Below are 13506 nucleotides of genomic sequence, written 5' to 3' on the forward strand. Positions count from 1 at the left end.
TCGTTTTATCTGCTACACCACAATGCCAGCACTTGTTCAGCTGCTTTTTGATACTACAGAATTGTGGGTGGAAATGATCAGTTGCCTCTCAGGGGCTAAGCTACTAAGGAAAGGATCATTAGCTGCTCCCTGGCATTACAGGTGTGGGCAGGGCTGCCTGGCTGTCACCTGGGGGCAAGAGTAAATTGGCAGTGACACCTAGATACTTCCAAGTGGGTGGCTGGGGTTGTACAACTGTTCTTTGAAGACTTTTGCAGGTTGAACTGTATAGGGTGTGCTGCCAAGGTTCCATGTGGGGAACATGAGGGCACTCCTTTATGTTTCACATGATTGTGTTAACAGACCTACTAGATGTACCTGCCTACCTGTTTTATAGAACTCTGGGTGGCAGGGTCTCCAGCTGATCCCTTGCAGCAAGAGCTGGGGTGAAAGAAGGCACATGTGGGCTAGCTCTTTCTTAGGTGCAATGCAGGTTTGAGATAACCCAGCAGGTTCCTGATCTGGACTTGACCTTCTGGATCACAGGTTTTTCTAGCAGTAAACGGTTCCTTTATGCATCGTGGTATGAATGAGTGTCTCCAGCGATCACCTGCTTACCCTTTCCATGCCCAGCAAGAGCAAAATCCTTCTTGGTGCAGGGTTCATTTCAAGAGACAGAACAGCAGGTGCTATGTGATCAGTTCCCTGCTTTAAGAGACTGTTGTGTATCCAGGCTCTGCAAGTATTGTTCTGCTTGGAGTTGGGGAAGGGGTGAAGTGGGCAACTCTTTCCTGCCTGCCTTCTTCAATGTATGTTTTCTTCGTGTTGTACTAACACTAGGCACTATCATTTCCCAATTCACTTGGCCAAGTAATTTTAAATGTGTGTTTAGATATGTGAATAGCTATTTATACTGATGTCTCTGTAGGGAGAGAACTCGTGGAAAATTTTATGTGGCTCCCATTGCTCCATCTCCTTTTTCATATATTAATACATATTCAAATATATTCCATTTATTCCTTTTAGGAGCTATAAAGGATAGCTGTCATCTGTGGCTGATCTATCTTTTTGAAGAAGTTCACAATTTGTAATTTCTGAATGGCATGGATTCCAACAGTATTAAGAACCATTAACATGAAAATACACCCTACTTTTCTCACTCTATGATTATAGTAAAACATCCTACATCTTGGGATATTAATATCCCTCTTTTCAAAAAATGGCATAAATGTGTATTGTATGTATATAATAGCTACATATGGATTAAATCTGGTAAAATGTTAAAAATCATAAAATCTTAAAAAATATTTTAAAAAGCCAAAATATCAGAACCAAAAGCAAACACTACATTTTCCATGTACTTGCATGCTGCTAGTACAAAAATTATGACTTGATTCCATCATATGTATTCATTTTTAATTCAATTTACTGACAAGGAAAGAAAAGAGTATAGCATCTTTTTATTTGTGGATTGCAACAGCATGGAATTTAGTCTCATTTCTTTGACTTTCTTTTGATATGTTGTTTAGTTCTTGAGGAAAATAATTTCTCAGATGAGTTATATTAATTAAATCCTGGACATTATTTTATTCCTTTCCAAATTCTGCATGTTTCAAATATGTATCCCAAATACAATGTGCACAGAATTATCCTAGGTAGTTTATTGAAAATTCTAATACTCTGGCTCCCACAAAGAACTATAAAATTATAATTTTGAGGTGGGCATTTTTCATACTGAGTAAGAGAATGCTTGAACACCTGAGTGCCATATGGGAGTCCCTGCGTCTGAGTCCCAGCTCTCTTCTGAGTCCAGCTTCCTGCTAATGTGCACCACAGGAGGCAGCAAGCAATGGCCTCTGCAACACGCATAGGACACTTGGATTGAGTTTTGGTCTCCAGGCTTTTGCCTAGCCCAGCCCTGCCTGTTGCAGGCATTTGAGGGTGTGCCATTGGTTGTAAACCTGTCTCTCTGCCTTTGAGATAAAATAGACAAATATATATATATAATTTTTCTGGAATAAGTCCTTGGAATATTTACCCTTAACAATGACACCAGGAAATTCTGAACTTCTCTAAAATTTAGGGATAATTGATTTAGGAGTTTTAAAATTTTATCTTATTTTTTTCTATGTTGTATTTTGCTATTTATAAATATTTTGTAAATGTATTTACATTCATTCTTTTTAATTAATGCTAAGACAATCACAGACTCGTAGCTTTCTTCATATATGTGAAGAAACTTTAGATATATTTACTGCCTACTTCAGAACCTTTCCTACCAATTTTTGTAGAATTGATTTTTAAGGTTAGTTGCAAATGTATTTTAATGTTGTTAACCTTTTACTATCAGTTTTATTTTTTTATTTTTATTTTTGACAGGCAGAATTTGACAATGAGAGAGAGGAAGAGAGAGAGAGACAGAGAGACGAAAGGTCTTCCTTTTCCTTGGGTTCACCCCCCAAGTGGCCACTATGGCTGGTGCGCTGCGGCCAGCGTGCTGTGCTGATCCGAAGCCAGGAGCCAGGTGCTTCTCCTGGTCTCCCATGCGGGTGCAGGGCCCAAGGACTTGGGCCATCCTCTACTGCACTCCTGGGGCCACAGCAGAGAGCTGGACTGGAAGAGGAGCAACCGGGACAGAATCCGGTGCCCCAACCAGGACTAGAACCCGGTGTGCCGGCACCGCAGGAGGAGGATTAGCCTAGTGAGTGGCAGCGCTGGCCTTACTATCAGTTTTATTAAAGTATAAGTTTTTATTTTATAAATTTTTCATGTATTTTTGTGTGCTTTTATACTTTATAAGACCTTTAGTTTTAGTATCCTTAAATGAATTATATTTCAAGGCTACTTTAAGTTGTAATATATATTTTATTATAAACACAACTGAAGTCAAAGAAATATTTTCTGCATTTGGGAAGACTTTTGTTTTGTTTTGTTTTGTTTTTCTTTTTTGATTTAATAAATGTGAATTTACAAAGTGCAACTTTCATATTGTTTTGGCTTCCCCCACCCCCAACCTCCCTCCCTCCCGCCGCCCTCCCCTCTCCCATTCCCTCTCACATCCCACCCTTCATCGAGTTTCATTTTCAATTACCTTCATATACAGAAGATCAACTTAGTATACACTAAGCAAGGATTTCAACAGGCTGCACTCACACAACCGCACAAGGTATAGGGTATTGTTCGACTAGTAGTGTTGTCTTTAAGTTTCATAGTAGAACACATTAAGGACAGAGATCCTACATGGGGAGCATGTACCCAGTGACTCCCGTTGTTGATTTAACAATTGGCACTCTTATTTATGGCGTCAGCAATCACCCGAGGCTCTTGCCATGAGCTGTCTAGGCTATGGAAGCCCCTTGAGTTCACCAACTCTGAACTTGCTTAGTCAAGGCCGTATCACAGTGGAGGTTCCTTCCTCCCTTCAGAGAAAGGCGCCTCCCTCCTTGATGTCCTGTTCCTTCTACTGGGGTCTTGTTCACCAGGATCTTTCATTTAGATTGTTTTTGCCACCATGTCATGGCTTTCCATGCCTGTGAGACTCTCATGGACCTTTTAGCCAGATCCGAATGCCCCAAGGGTTGATTCTGAGGCAGGAGTGCTGTTTGGGGCATTTGCCATTCTATGAGTCTGTTGTGTGTCCTGCTTCCCCTGCAGGATCATTCTCTCCCTTTTAATTCTATCCTTCATTATTTGCTTACACTGGTCTTATTTGTGAAATCTCTTCGACACTTACCCTATCTTTTTGATCGGTTATGTACTTATACTTATCACTTTACCAAGTGCACTGGCATTGGTACATGTCTCCTTGATAAGATTGAGTTGAAATCCCCTGGCACATTTCTAGTTCCACCATTGGAGGTAAGTCCAAGTGAGCATGTGCCGACCTATATATCTCCTCTCTCTCTTATTCCCACTCCTATGTTTAACAGAGATCACTTTTCTGTTAATTTTAAATGCCTAAGAATGATTGTGTATTGATTACAGAGTTCAACCAGTGGTATGAGTAGAACAAACCAAGCAACAACAACAACAACAAAAATACTAAAAGGAATAAAATAGTAAGTTGTTCCTCAACAGGCTAGACAAGGGCTGCTCATGTCATTGTCTCTCATGGTGTCCATTTCACTTCAATGGGTATCATTTTAGATGCTCGTTTAGTTGCCATCAATCAGGGAGAGCATATGATATTTGTCCCTTTTGGACTGGCTTATTTCACTCAGCATGATATTTTCCAGATTCCTCCATTTTGTTGTAAATGCCCGGATTTCATTGTGTTTTTTTTTTTTTCTGCTGTATAGTGTTCCACAGAGTACATATCCCATAATTTCTTTATCCAGTCATCCGTTGATGGACATTTAGATTGATTCCATGTCTTAGCTATTGTGAATTGAGCTGCAACAAATATTGAGGTGCAAATGGCTTTTTTTTCCTCCCCTTTAATTCCATTTGGGTAAATTCCAAGGAGTGGGATGGCTGGGTCCTGTGGTAGTGCTATATTTGGGTTTCTGAGGACTCTCCAAACTGTCTTCATTTGGGAAGACTTAAACATCCTCATATTTCCAGAAAAAAGTGAAAGTAGTAATCGATGAATATCTTATACACAAATTTTTTTCTAAATCAAGCAATTTTTTAGGAGCACTCTTTACTTAGGTAGTTTTGCTGGGTTAATCATTCTTAAATTACATTTTTTTACAAAAATTATAACACTTTGTATTACTTCCAACAAGATTATGATCAGAATGATATTCATTAGTTGCTCTCAAATTTTCAAGTCTCCCTTATAATTTGTCTGGCAAGGTGAATGAAATATTTTTTCTATGTTTTTTTCCTAGTCACTTATGAACAGTGACTTTTTTCTAATACTGAAGAGTATTTTGAAGTCATAAAGATAGAATTAACTTTATAATTATCAAATTGTAGACTATTGTTCAAGCTCAGTGTGAACAGAGTAAGTTAGTTCTCACAGAAATCTGCTCTACTATGGCAGAATTTCTATGCCATCGTCATTTTCTAAGGTGAAACATTTGAAGAGACAAGAAAACTCTCTCCTCTCTTTCACGCAGTATTTTCTATCAATTATTGAATTTCATTTATCCTGCATTTTCAATGTCATATGACTTCTTGCAAAAATCCTTCATGGTGCTTCTTTCACTTGGAGTCTCATTAACCTTTGCCTTTCATGATTCTGATAGAATTCTCTTTCCCTATCTCAGCTTCCCCTTGCTCCAGTCCATTTCTGCTTCCGCTGACAGTGGAAATTGTCTAAAGCAAACATGTTGTCAGCTTACTTTGTTATCTAAAAAGTATGCAATACTTTATAGTAGTGTGCAGAATAACAATGCAAATTCCAGAACAAAGCTTCTACATTTGCCTGTAATTCCCATTTCTTTACTGATTGTATATTGTGTATCTCCATTACTTCTCTGTACCATTTATGAAAGTTCACAGACTTCTCATCCATCAGTGAATTTATCAAGCACCAGGAGCCCTTGTTTATTACAAATGTTTCTGAGCCTTGATCATATGGTATGTTATGAAATGGTTCAGTGGGTTACAATTAACATTTTAAAATAAAAGGCAGCTGTTTTATACATTTCATATATTATGCTAGTATATATTTCACAGAATCACCTGCTTCTTGAATTATATACTTTTATCTGTAATGTTATTTACATCATAGACCATATTATACTTAGACAAGAGTTCAATGTTCCTCTTTATGTGGAGTGATTATACAGTTCATAACACACAGCAAGAATCTCAAATAATTCATTTAAAAAGACAGCCTATGTTTAAAATGAAAACTTCATAGATTTTGTACATAGGAAATATATTTAAAAGTAAGTTAATATAGAACAACTTATTACTTTTAGTTGCAAAAGTAATCCAAAACTCTTCTTTGTTCCCTAAGTAAAGAGTAATGTTCTATGCATGGTATAATGCAAAGTAGAAAATGAATAGTTGGGGCAGCATGGTGAAGTCGGTAAAGCTGCTGCCTATGATGCTGGCATCCCCTGTGGGTGCCAGTTCATGTCCTGGCTGCTCCACTTCTGATCCGGCTCCTTGCTAATTGCCTTGGAGAAACTTCAGAAGTATTTTTGCCCGTGCTACCCAGGTAGAAGACCTGGATGAAGCTCTTGGTTCCTGGCTCCTGTTTCCTGGCTTCGCTTGGCCTAGCCTGGTCTTTGTGGCCATCTGGGGAGTTAAAAAGTGGATGGGTTCTCTCTCTTTCTCTTTCCCTCTAACTCTGAGTTTCAAAGAAACAAATGTCTTAAAATAAATAAAATGGCTAGTTTGTTATCTCTACATAACTCACAATCTAGTTATAAGAAAAAAGTCTTCAGTCATAAATTTTATGACAATTTCTTGATTTAAAGGAAAGTTGAAGATTAAAACACAATAAAGTACATATTCATCATCCAAATGAATAAATTAATATATAGTATGATTTGAAGGCAAAATGGTTTCAAGTAAAATTAAATCATGTAAATTAAAATCTATTATGAAGCACAATACTTTTAGTGAGGATTAATAATTTTAAATATATAAATGACTTGCATTTTAATTAACAATTTTGGTATAAAACAGCAGAATGATTTTATATAATAACAATAAGTGCCACTAGAAATGGATATATAATAAAGACTAACAAAAATGAGAACAAATTCCTAACTATATGATGAGTTGCAATGTTAGAAATTAAAAGGATATTGAACTTAAGACTAGAGTTTTAAAAGTCAAAGAAAATAAAAAGGCATGAAACTGTTAAGGAAGTAACAAATGCTAGCAAAATAAAAGGAAATGTGAAAAATCCAATGGTATCAAAAAATGGCCACAGGCTGGGAAATTCAGGGAAGACTAAAACATAAAAAAAAAAAAAAAAAAAAAAAAAAAAAAAAAAAAAAAAAAAAAAAAACCTGTCTTACCATCAGGATGTAGTCATCTTACTTATAAGCAACCATAGAAAATGAAAGACCTAACTTAGAAAATGGTAGCTTTGGGGGATGGCGTCATGGCTCACTTGGTTAATCCTCTGCCTGTGGCACCAGTATCCCATATGGGCACTGGGTTCTAGTCCTGGTTTCTCCTCTTCTAGTCCAGCTCTCCGCTGTGGCCCGGGAGTGCAATGGAGGATGGCCCACATGCTTGGGCCCCTGCACCCGCATGGGAGACCAGGAAGAAACCTGGCTCCTGGCTTTGGATCAGTGTAGTTCCGGCCTTTTGGGGGTGAACCAATGGAAAGAAGACCTTTCTCTCTGTCTCTCTCACTTGCTGTCTAACTCTGCCTGTCAAAAAAAAAAAAAAAAAAGAAACAGCTATGAAAAGAGACTTGCTATATTATAAGGAAATATTTACTTTATTTAGAGATTTATTTATTTACTTGAAAGAGTGACACAAACAGAGGGAGAGATAGAGAAAGAAAGAAATCTTCCATCTGCTGGTTCACTCCACAAATAACCTCAACAGCCAGGAATGGGTCAGGTTGAAGCTAGGAGCCTGGAACTCCATCTGGATCCCCGAAGTGGGTGGCAGAGGCCCAGGTATTCAGGCCATCTGCACCTTTCCTGGCAGATTAGAAGTGGGCTGAATGAGAAGCAGAGCAGTCAGGACTCAAACTGCAGCTCCAGTATGGGATTCTGGTATCATAAGCAGCAGCTAACCTGCTCCACAACACCAACATCTATTAGGAAATATTTAAAGTAAAAATTGTATTCTTAGATTTGTTACATAACATTGTTTAGGCAAAGTAGTCATATTGATATTTTGCTAGTCAAGCATTAGTATTACACTTGACTCAGAAATGGGTCACATTCCTAATGTTGATATCAATTTTTGATAAATTTCACTTAATACAAAAAGTCTTCAAAATTTGTAGAAAATGAAAAGCTGCATGAATTTAAAAATTTTTACACAAAAATAAACTTATTTTATACTTCCACTTTCCTTGAACTGTTTGAACTCCCCTTGTATAATCTCAAATGAGTGACTCATTTCATCCTCCATATTCACCTTTTGAAACAAAAGAAGCACCTATGAAATGAGAGTCATAAATACGAAGAAAAAAACTGCACTCCTCAGGTTTGTCATTCATCCTTCATAGTGACTGTGTCACATTTTAACCATCCCATGGTTTTCCATCTGTGGATCAAAGTTATACCCGACATGAGAAACAGATTATGTAGTAATTGCAAACAGCCTACAAATCTCATGGGATTAAGAGATAAATCTTGAGATTTATTGGTTATTTTTATTATATGTCCATCACAGGATAGAAAGGAATACATATTACAATTATTAAAGAATCATATGATAGGCCGGTGCTGCGGCTCAATAGGCTAATCCTTTGCCTGCGGTGCCGGCACCCTGGGGTTCTAGTCCCAGTCAGGGCTCCGGTTCTGTCCCAGTTGCTCCTCTTCCAGTCCAGCTCTCTGCTCTGGCCTGGGAAGGCAGTGGAGGATGGCCCAGGTGCTTGGGCCCTGCACCCGCATGGGAGACCAGGAGGAAGCACCTGGCTCCTGGCTTCGAATCAGTACAGTGCACTGGCTGCAGCGCGTTGGCCGTAGTGGCCACTTTGGGGGTTAACCAACGGAAAAAGGAAGACCTTTCTCTCTGTCTCTCTCTCTCACTAACTCTGCCTGTCAAAAAAAAAAAAAAAAAAAAAAAAGAATCATAGGATAAGTCACCATCTGAAATGTTGCTTGTGCTGCAACAGTGACAATTCCAAAAGGTGTCCTTTTGGCATTTTAATATTACAGTCTGAAATTGGCACCAGCTATTGTGGTGTATTTAATTTAAAGATTACTATATATAAACCTGTGTTACAGTACAGACTAAGTACATTTTCTTGAGTCTAATGGGAATAATCTCCAAATGCAACTGGTGAAAGAGAAAGAGAACTCTTAAATAGTGCGATAAAAAATAAAGATGAAGAATTCAGTGGCAACACCTCAGGGAAGAATTAATTTAGCAAAGAAAACAATAAATGGATTGTACAATGTAAAAGCTTTAAACAAGCAATATCCTTTTGTAGTACCACATTAAACTTGACATTAAAATCATTTCACAAACCACTAATGAAAAGTAAGGTTGATAATGTGCTTAAAAATTAGCTAAAATATGCCTGTGCTGAAAGTAATTCACCAAAGGGTAAACAGTATTTCAGCAGAGAACATCTGAAAAACACCAAAAGGATTCACAATCCTTAATCATAAATATCTTATGGTATATTAGAAAGAACATCAATGCAAGGGGCTAAACTTTGGCTTCCAGTCTACTTTCTATCATGAACTAGGTGTGTGCTTATGAGTAATGCAAGTGTAACACTCTGAAGTTGCTTTACTCACTTATGTAAGACAGATTGGTCTAAGCTATGGGTCAGATAACTTAGGTCATTGGGCCAAATATGTTCCATGGCCTACTTTTGTTATAACCCTTAGACTAAGCCTCCTTTTTATATTTTAAAGTAAAATAAGAAGAATGAAGAAGGAAGAAAGAAGGAGGGAGAGAAGGAAAGATTATACAACAGACACTATATATATTATAGCATATAAATAATATGTAAATGTATATATACACACACATAAGTAATTTTTATTCCAAACCTAAGATATTAAGGATCTAGCTCTTGTATTAGCTAGCTTTTGGTTACTTTAATATAGCTGTCTTCTTAGGAATATAGCTTTCTTCTTAGGAAGAAAAGGGTTTATTTTTACTTACAGTTTGTAGGTCACAGCTCAGAATCGAGCCACCCCTAGTACATGTGGTGGAGGCAGCCAATGGGCAAAGTGGGTAGACGGGGAAGATTGCACACTGAGTCAGGAAGCAGAGGGAGAAGCTAGGTTGAACAGGCTTAATAAACAATCCTCCCAGGAGAACCACAGGGCAAGTCCCCTGTGGCCTAAAGCCTCTCACCAAGATCACCTGGCAGGTGCCATATTTAGATAAAGTCTCCACCCTTAATTCATTAGCCTCTAACATGCACACTTCAGAGTTTAAACGCCTGTATGTATTTGGGGATGCAAATTATGTTCATAAGAACTCTTAAAAAATTGTCTATATCAGTACTAATAGAAATGAGAATGTAATATGAGCCACCAGTGTCAGCCACACATGTAATATAAAATTCTCTAGAAACTACATTTTAAAGTCGAAAAGAAAAAAAAGATGGCTAGTTTTAGCAATGTCATTTATTTAACTCAATAAAGCCAACAATTTCAACATGTAATCATTTAAAAAATAATGGAGGCTTTGTAATTCTTTTGTGTGTGTGTGTGTGTGTGTGTATTAACTCTAGAAAATCTGGAGTGGATGTTATGCGTACAGTGCATTTCAATTTTAGACCTGACTCAATTTGAGTGCTCAGGACACAGTGTACCCAGCAGCTACAGGGAACTCCATAATGAACTCTGAGTTTTCTTTTATCTCTAAAGATTCATGATTCTATGGATGTAAATATTTCATAGTTACAAATAACCAGTAATTAGACATAAGTCATTTCTGCCTGGTTATCTGAGCCAGAGGCTTTTAATATTAGTCGTAAGTGGAAATGTTATTGCAGCACAGTTTGTTATTGAACACTAACCAGGTTTTCAATTCAGTTTTCAGCAGAGTGAAACTGAAGAGTTATGACTTTTTATTTCTCGGCCTCCATGTGCTCCTCAGAATTGCCAGGGCAGTGTTCCTTTCCTATTGGAAAAAGCTGAGCTAGCAATCTTTAACAATCTCAGGAGTCCTTTCTACCAGCTATATTTCAGGCACTAGTTTTTGGCCCTTCATTCTCTTTCCTACTCAGCCATATCTTGAAGTGGGTTTTTTTTGCCTCTCGTGACCGTATTCTTACCCCATGTCCAGTTCAGTTCATTTCTGATTTGTAGCTCTAACCTTGGACTCATTATGCTTTCACAGAAGCTGACTCCGTTCTCCTGCTCTTAAACTTGGGCTGTGCTGTCAGTATGCCGCGGTAGTGAGGAGGGCCGTCCTAACAGTCTACCCAGAACATACAGACCTCATCCTTTACACCTAAAGAGAATAACATTTTCATAACTGTGAAATCAGTCAGGAATTCACACCTCAGATGCTGACATTTTTTGCAGACATGAGCCATTTTTTCCCACTGCTACTCCCTGCAGTCCTGCACAACTGATGAAAAATCAAGAGTGAGAATTTGTGGAAATGTTAGAGATCATATATGCCAAAAAGTTTGTATTAATTTTTTATTATGGCAGTATCAAATCACCACACACTTAGTGGCTTAAAGCAATATCAAGTTATTATTCTACATTTCCACAGATCGAAAGTCCAATAGAAGCCCCACAGAACTCAAGTCAGCAAAGCTGTGCTCCTTTCTGGAGGCACCAAAGGAAAAGCACTTCCTTCAATTTCCAGCTTCTAGAGACTACCCACATTCCTTTCCCCTTGTTTCCTTCTTCCAACCTCAAGACAAAGAAACTGCATCTCTCTAATCATTCACCAATAATAATACATTGATCTGAGTCTATCCTCAGCCTGGAGAGATTATTTTTCATATCTAATGTGGCTACATTTTAGCCATACTGATAAACCAGAATAATCTCTATACTTTAAGGCCCTTAATCATAATTACATCTACAGAGTCTCTTTTCCCATATAAAGTAACATATTCACAAGTTTTGAGAATTAGAATTCTATATCAACAGTCAGGGTCAGGGCTGATCAAGTCACCGTTTCTCATAGTGTTCATTTCACTTTAACAGGTTTCCTTTTTGGTGCTCAGTTAGTTGTCACCTATCAAGGAGGACAAGTGGTATTTGTCCCTTTGGGATTGGCTTATTTCACTCAACATAATGTTTTCCAAATTCCTAACAGGGATCACTTTTCAGTTAAAATTTAAACACCTAAGAATAATTGTGTGTTAATTACAGAGTTCAACCAATGGTACTAGAACAAAAAAAAAATACTAAAATGGATAAAGTATTACATTGTACATCAACCGTCAGGACAAGAGCTGATCAAGTCACTGTTTCCCATAGTGTCCATTTCACTCCAACAAGTTTCCCCTTTGGTGCTCAGTTAGTTGTCGCCAATCAGGGAGAACATAGGATATTTGTCCCTTTGGGACTGGCTTAATTCACTCAGCATGATGTTTTCCAGATTCCTCCATCTTGTTGCAAATGACTGGGTTTCGTTGTTTTTGACTGCTGTATAGTATTCTATAGAGTACATATCCCATAATTTCTTTATCCAGTCTACTGTTGATGGGCATTTGGGTTGGTTCCAGGTCTTAGCTATTGTGAATTGAGCTGCAATAAACATTAAGGTGCAGACAGCTTTTTTGTTTGCCAATTTATGGACATAATTCACAATGCATATATTTTTCTTCCCATTGTACAGTTGTTTTTCAAAGTCCTAATCTCACAATGGAACTACAAGTTTTTGCTTTAGTCAGTTGATTGTTTTGATTGTAGTATTTTGCTGTAGACATCTAAAGGTTAGCTTGATTTATACATTTTGTTTTGGTTTATTTTGTCTTATGATTTTTAACAGTGTTCTCTAATTTTTTCAGCCTGAATTCCAAGTTAGGCAGAACAGATATAAGCATCATGTATTAGTATTTCACATAGCCCAAAGACAGGTTTAAGTAGACATAGTCAATAATTTGCCAATAAAGTCTGGTTTGCCCCCTCCAGAACCAGGGAAACAATTCATCTCTGGAAACATGGGCTGTTGCCACTTTTATCATCTTTCAAACTTTAAAACTGATGCCATGCTATGTGTCCTCACAATTTGGTTACAAAATCTTCCTAACACTTTTAATATAATGGCAATAATCATCCAATGTAAAATAATAAGTAAAATGAAAAGGAATTATATTAGAGGGTTATGTGAAAATAATTCATTTCCACCTTTTGTTAATATTTGATATCTTGTTAAACGTTCTTAAATTTATTTGAGAAGGAAAGAGACAGGAAATAGAGATAGACAAACAGAGAGACAGGGAGCTGCCATCCTCTGGTTCATTCTCCAAATGACCATAACAGCCAAGGCTGGCCTGGGGCTTAAACTGAGAGGTGGAAATGCACTCTAGGTCTCCTCATTGTGGGCAGGAATCCAATTACATGAACCATCACTGCTGCCTCCTACTGTCTGCATTGGTGGGAAGCTGGAGTTAGGAGTTAAAGCCAAGAATTCAACCCAAGCACTCTGCTGAGGTTCACATGAGGCTAAATACATGCTCCCTGTTCTTCATAACTTGGATAGTATTTTGTTTCTTGTCTGTGAGTCCATGTTGTATGAGAATTAGTTTCTGTTTGTATACTGAGTTATGAAGTTGGCTGATTTTCCCAAGGTTCACAAGATCTATTGGTTAAGAATTATATTTTAATTTTTTCAGTTTCTACCTTCTCCATCATGAACTTCACCTATGTATGGCACCAAGCAAACATAATGGGTGTAAAAGAAACATACTTATAAATAAACACATATATACACATATATGTGGGATATTAAATATAAAATACATAGATCTTTTCTATACATGCTTTTGCTTTA

This window comes from Oryctolagus cuniculus, chromosome 11 (genome assembly GCF_051225735.1).
Source record: "Oryctolagus cuniculus isolate XC-2025 breed Fujian yellow rabbit chromosome 11, ASM5122573v1, whole genome shotgun sequence".
In the NCBI taxonomy this organism is placed as follows: Eukaryota; Metazoa; Chordata; class Mammalia; order Lagomorpha; family Leporidae; genus Oryctolagus; species Oryctolagus cuniculus.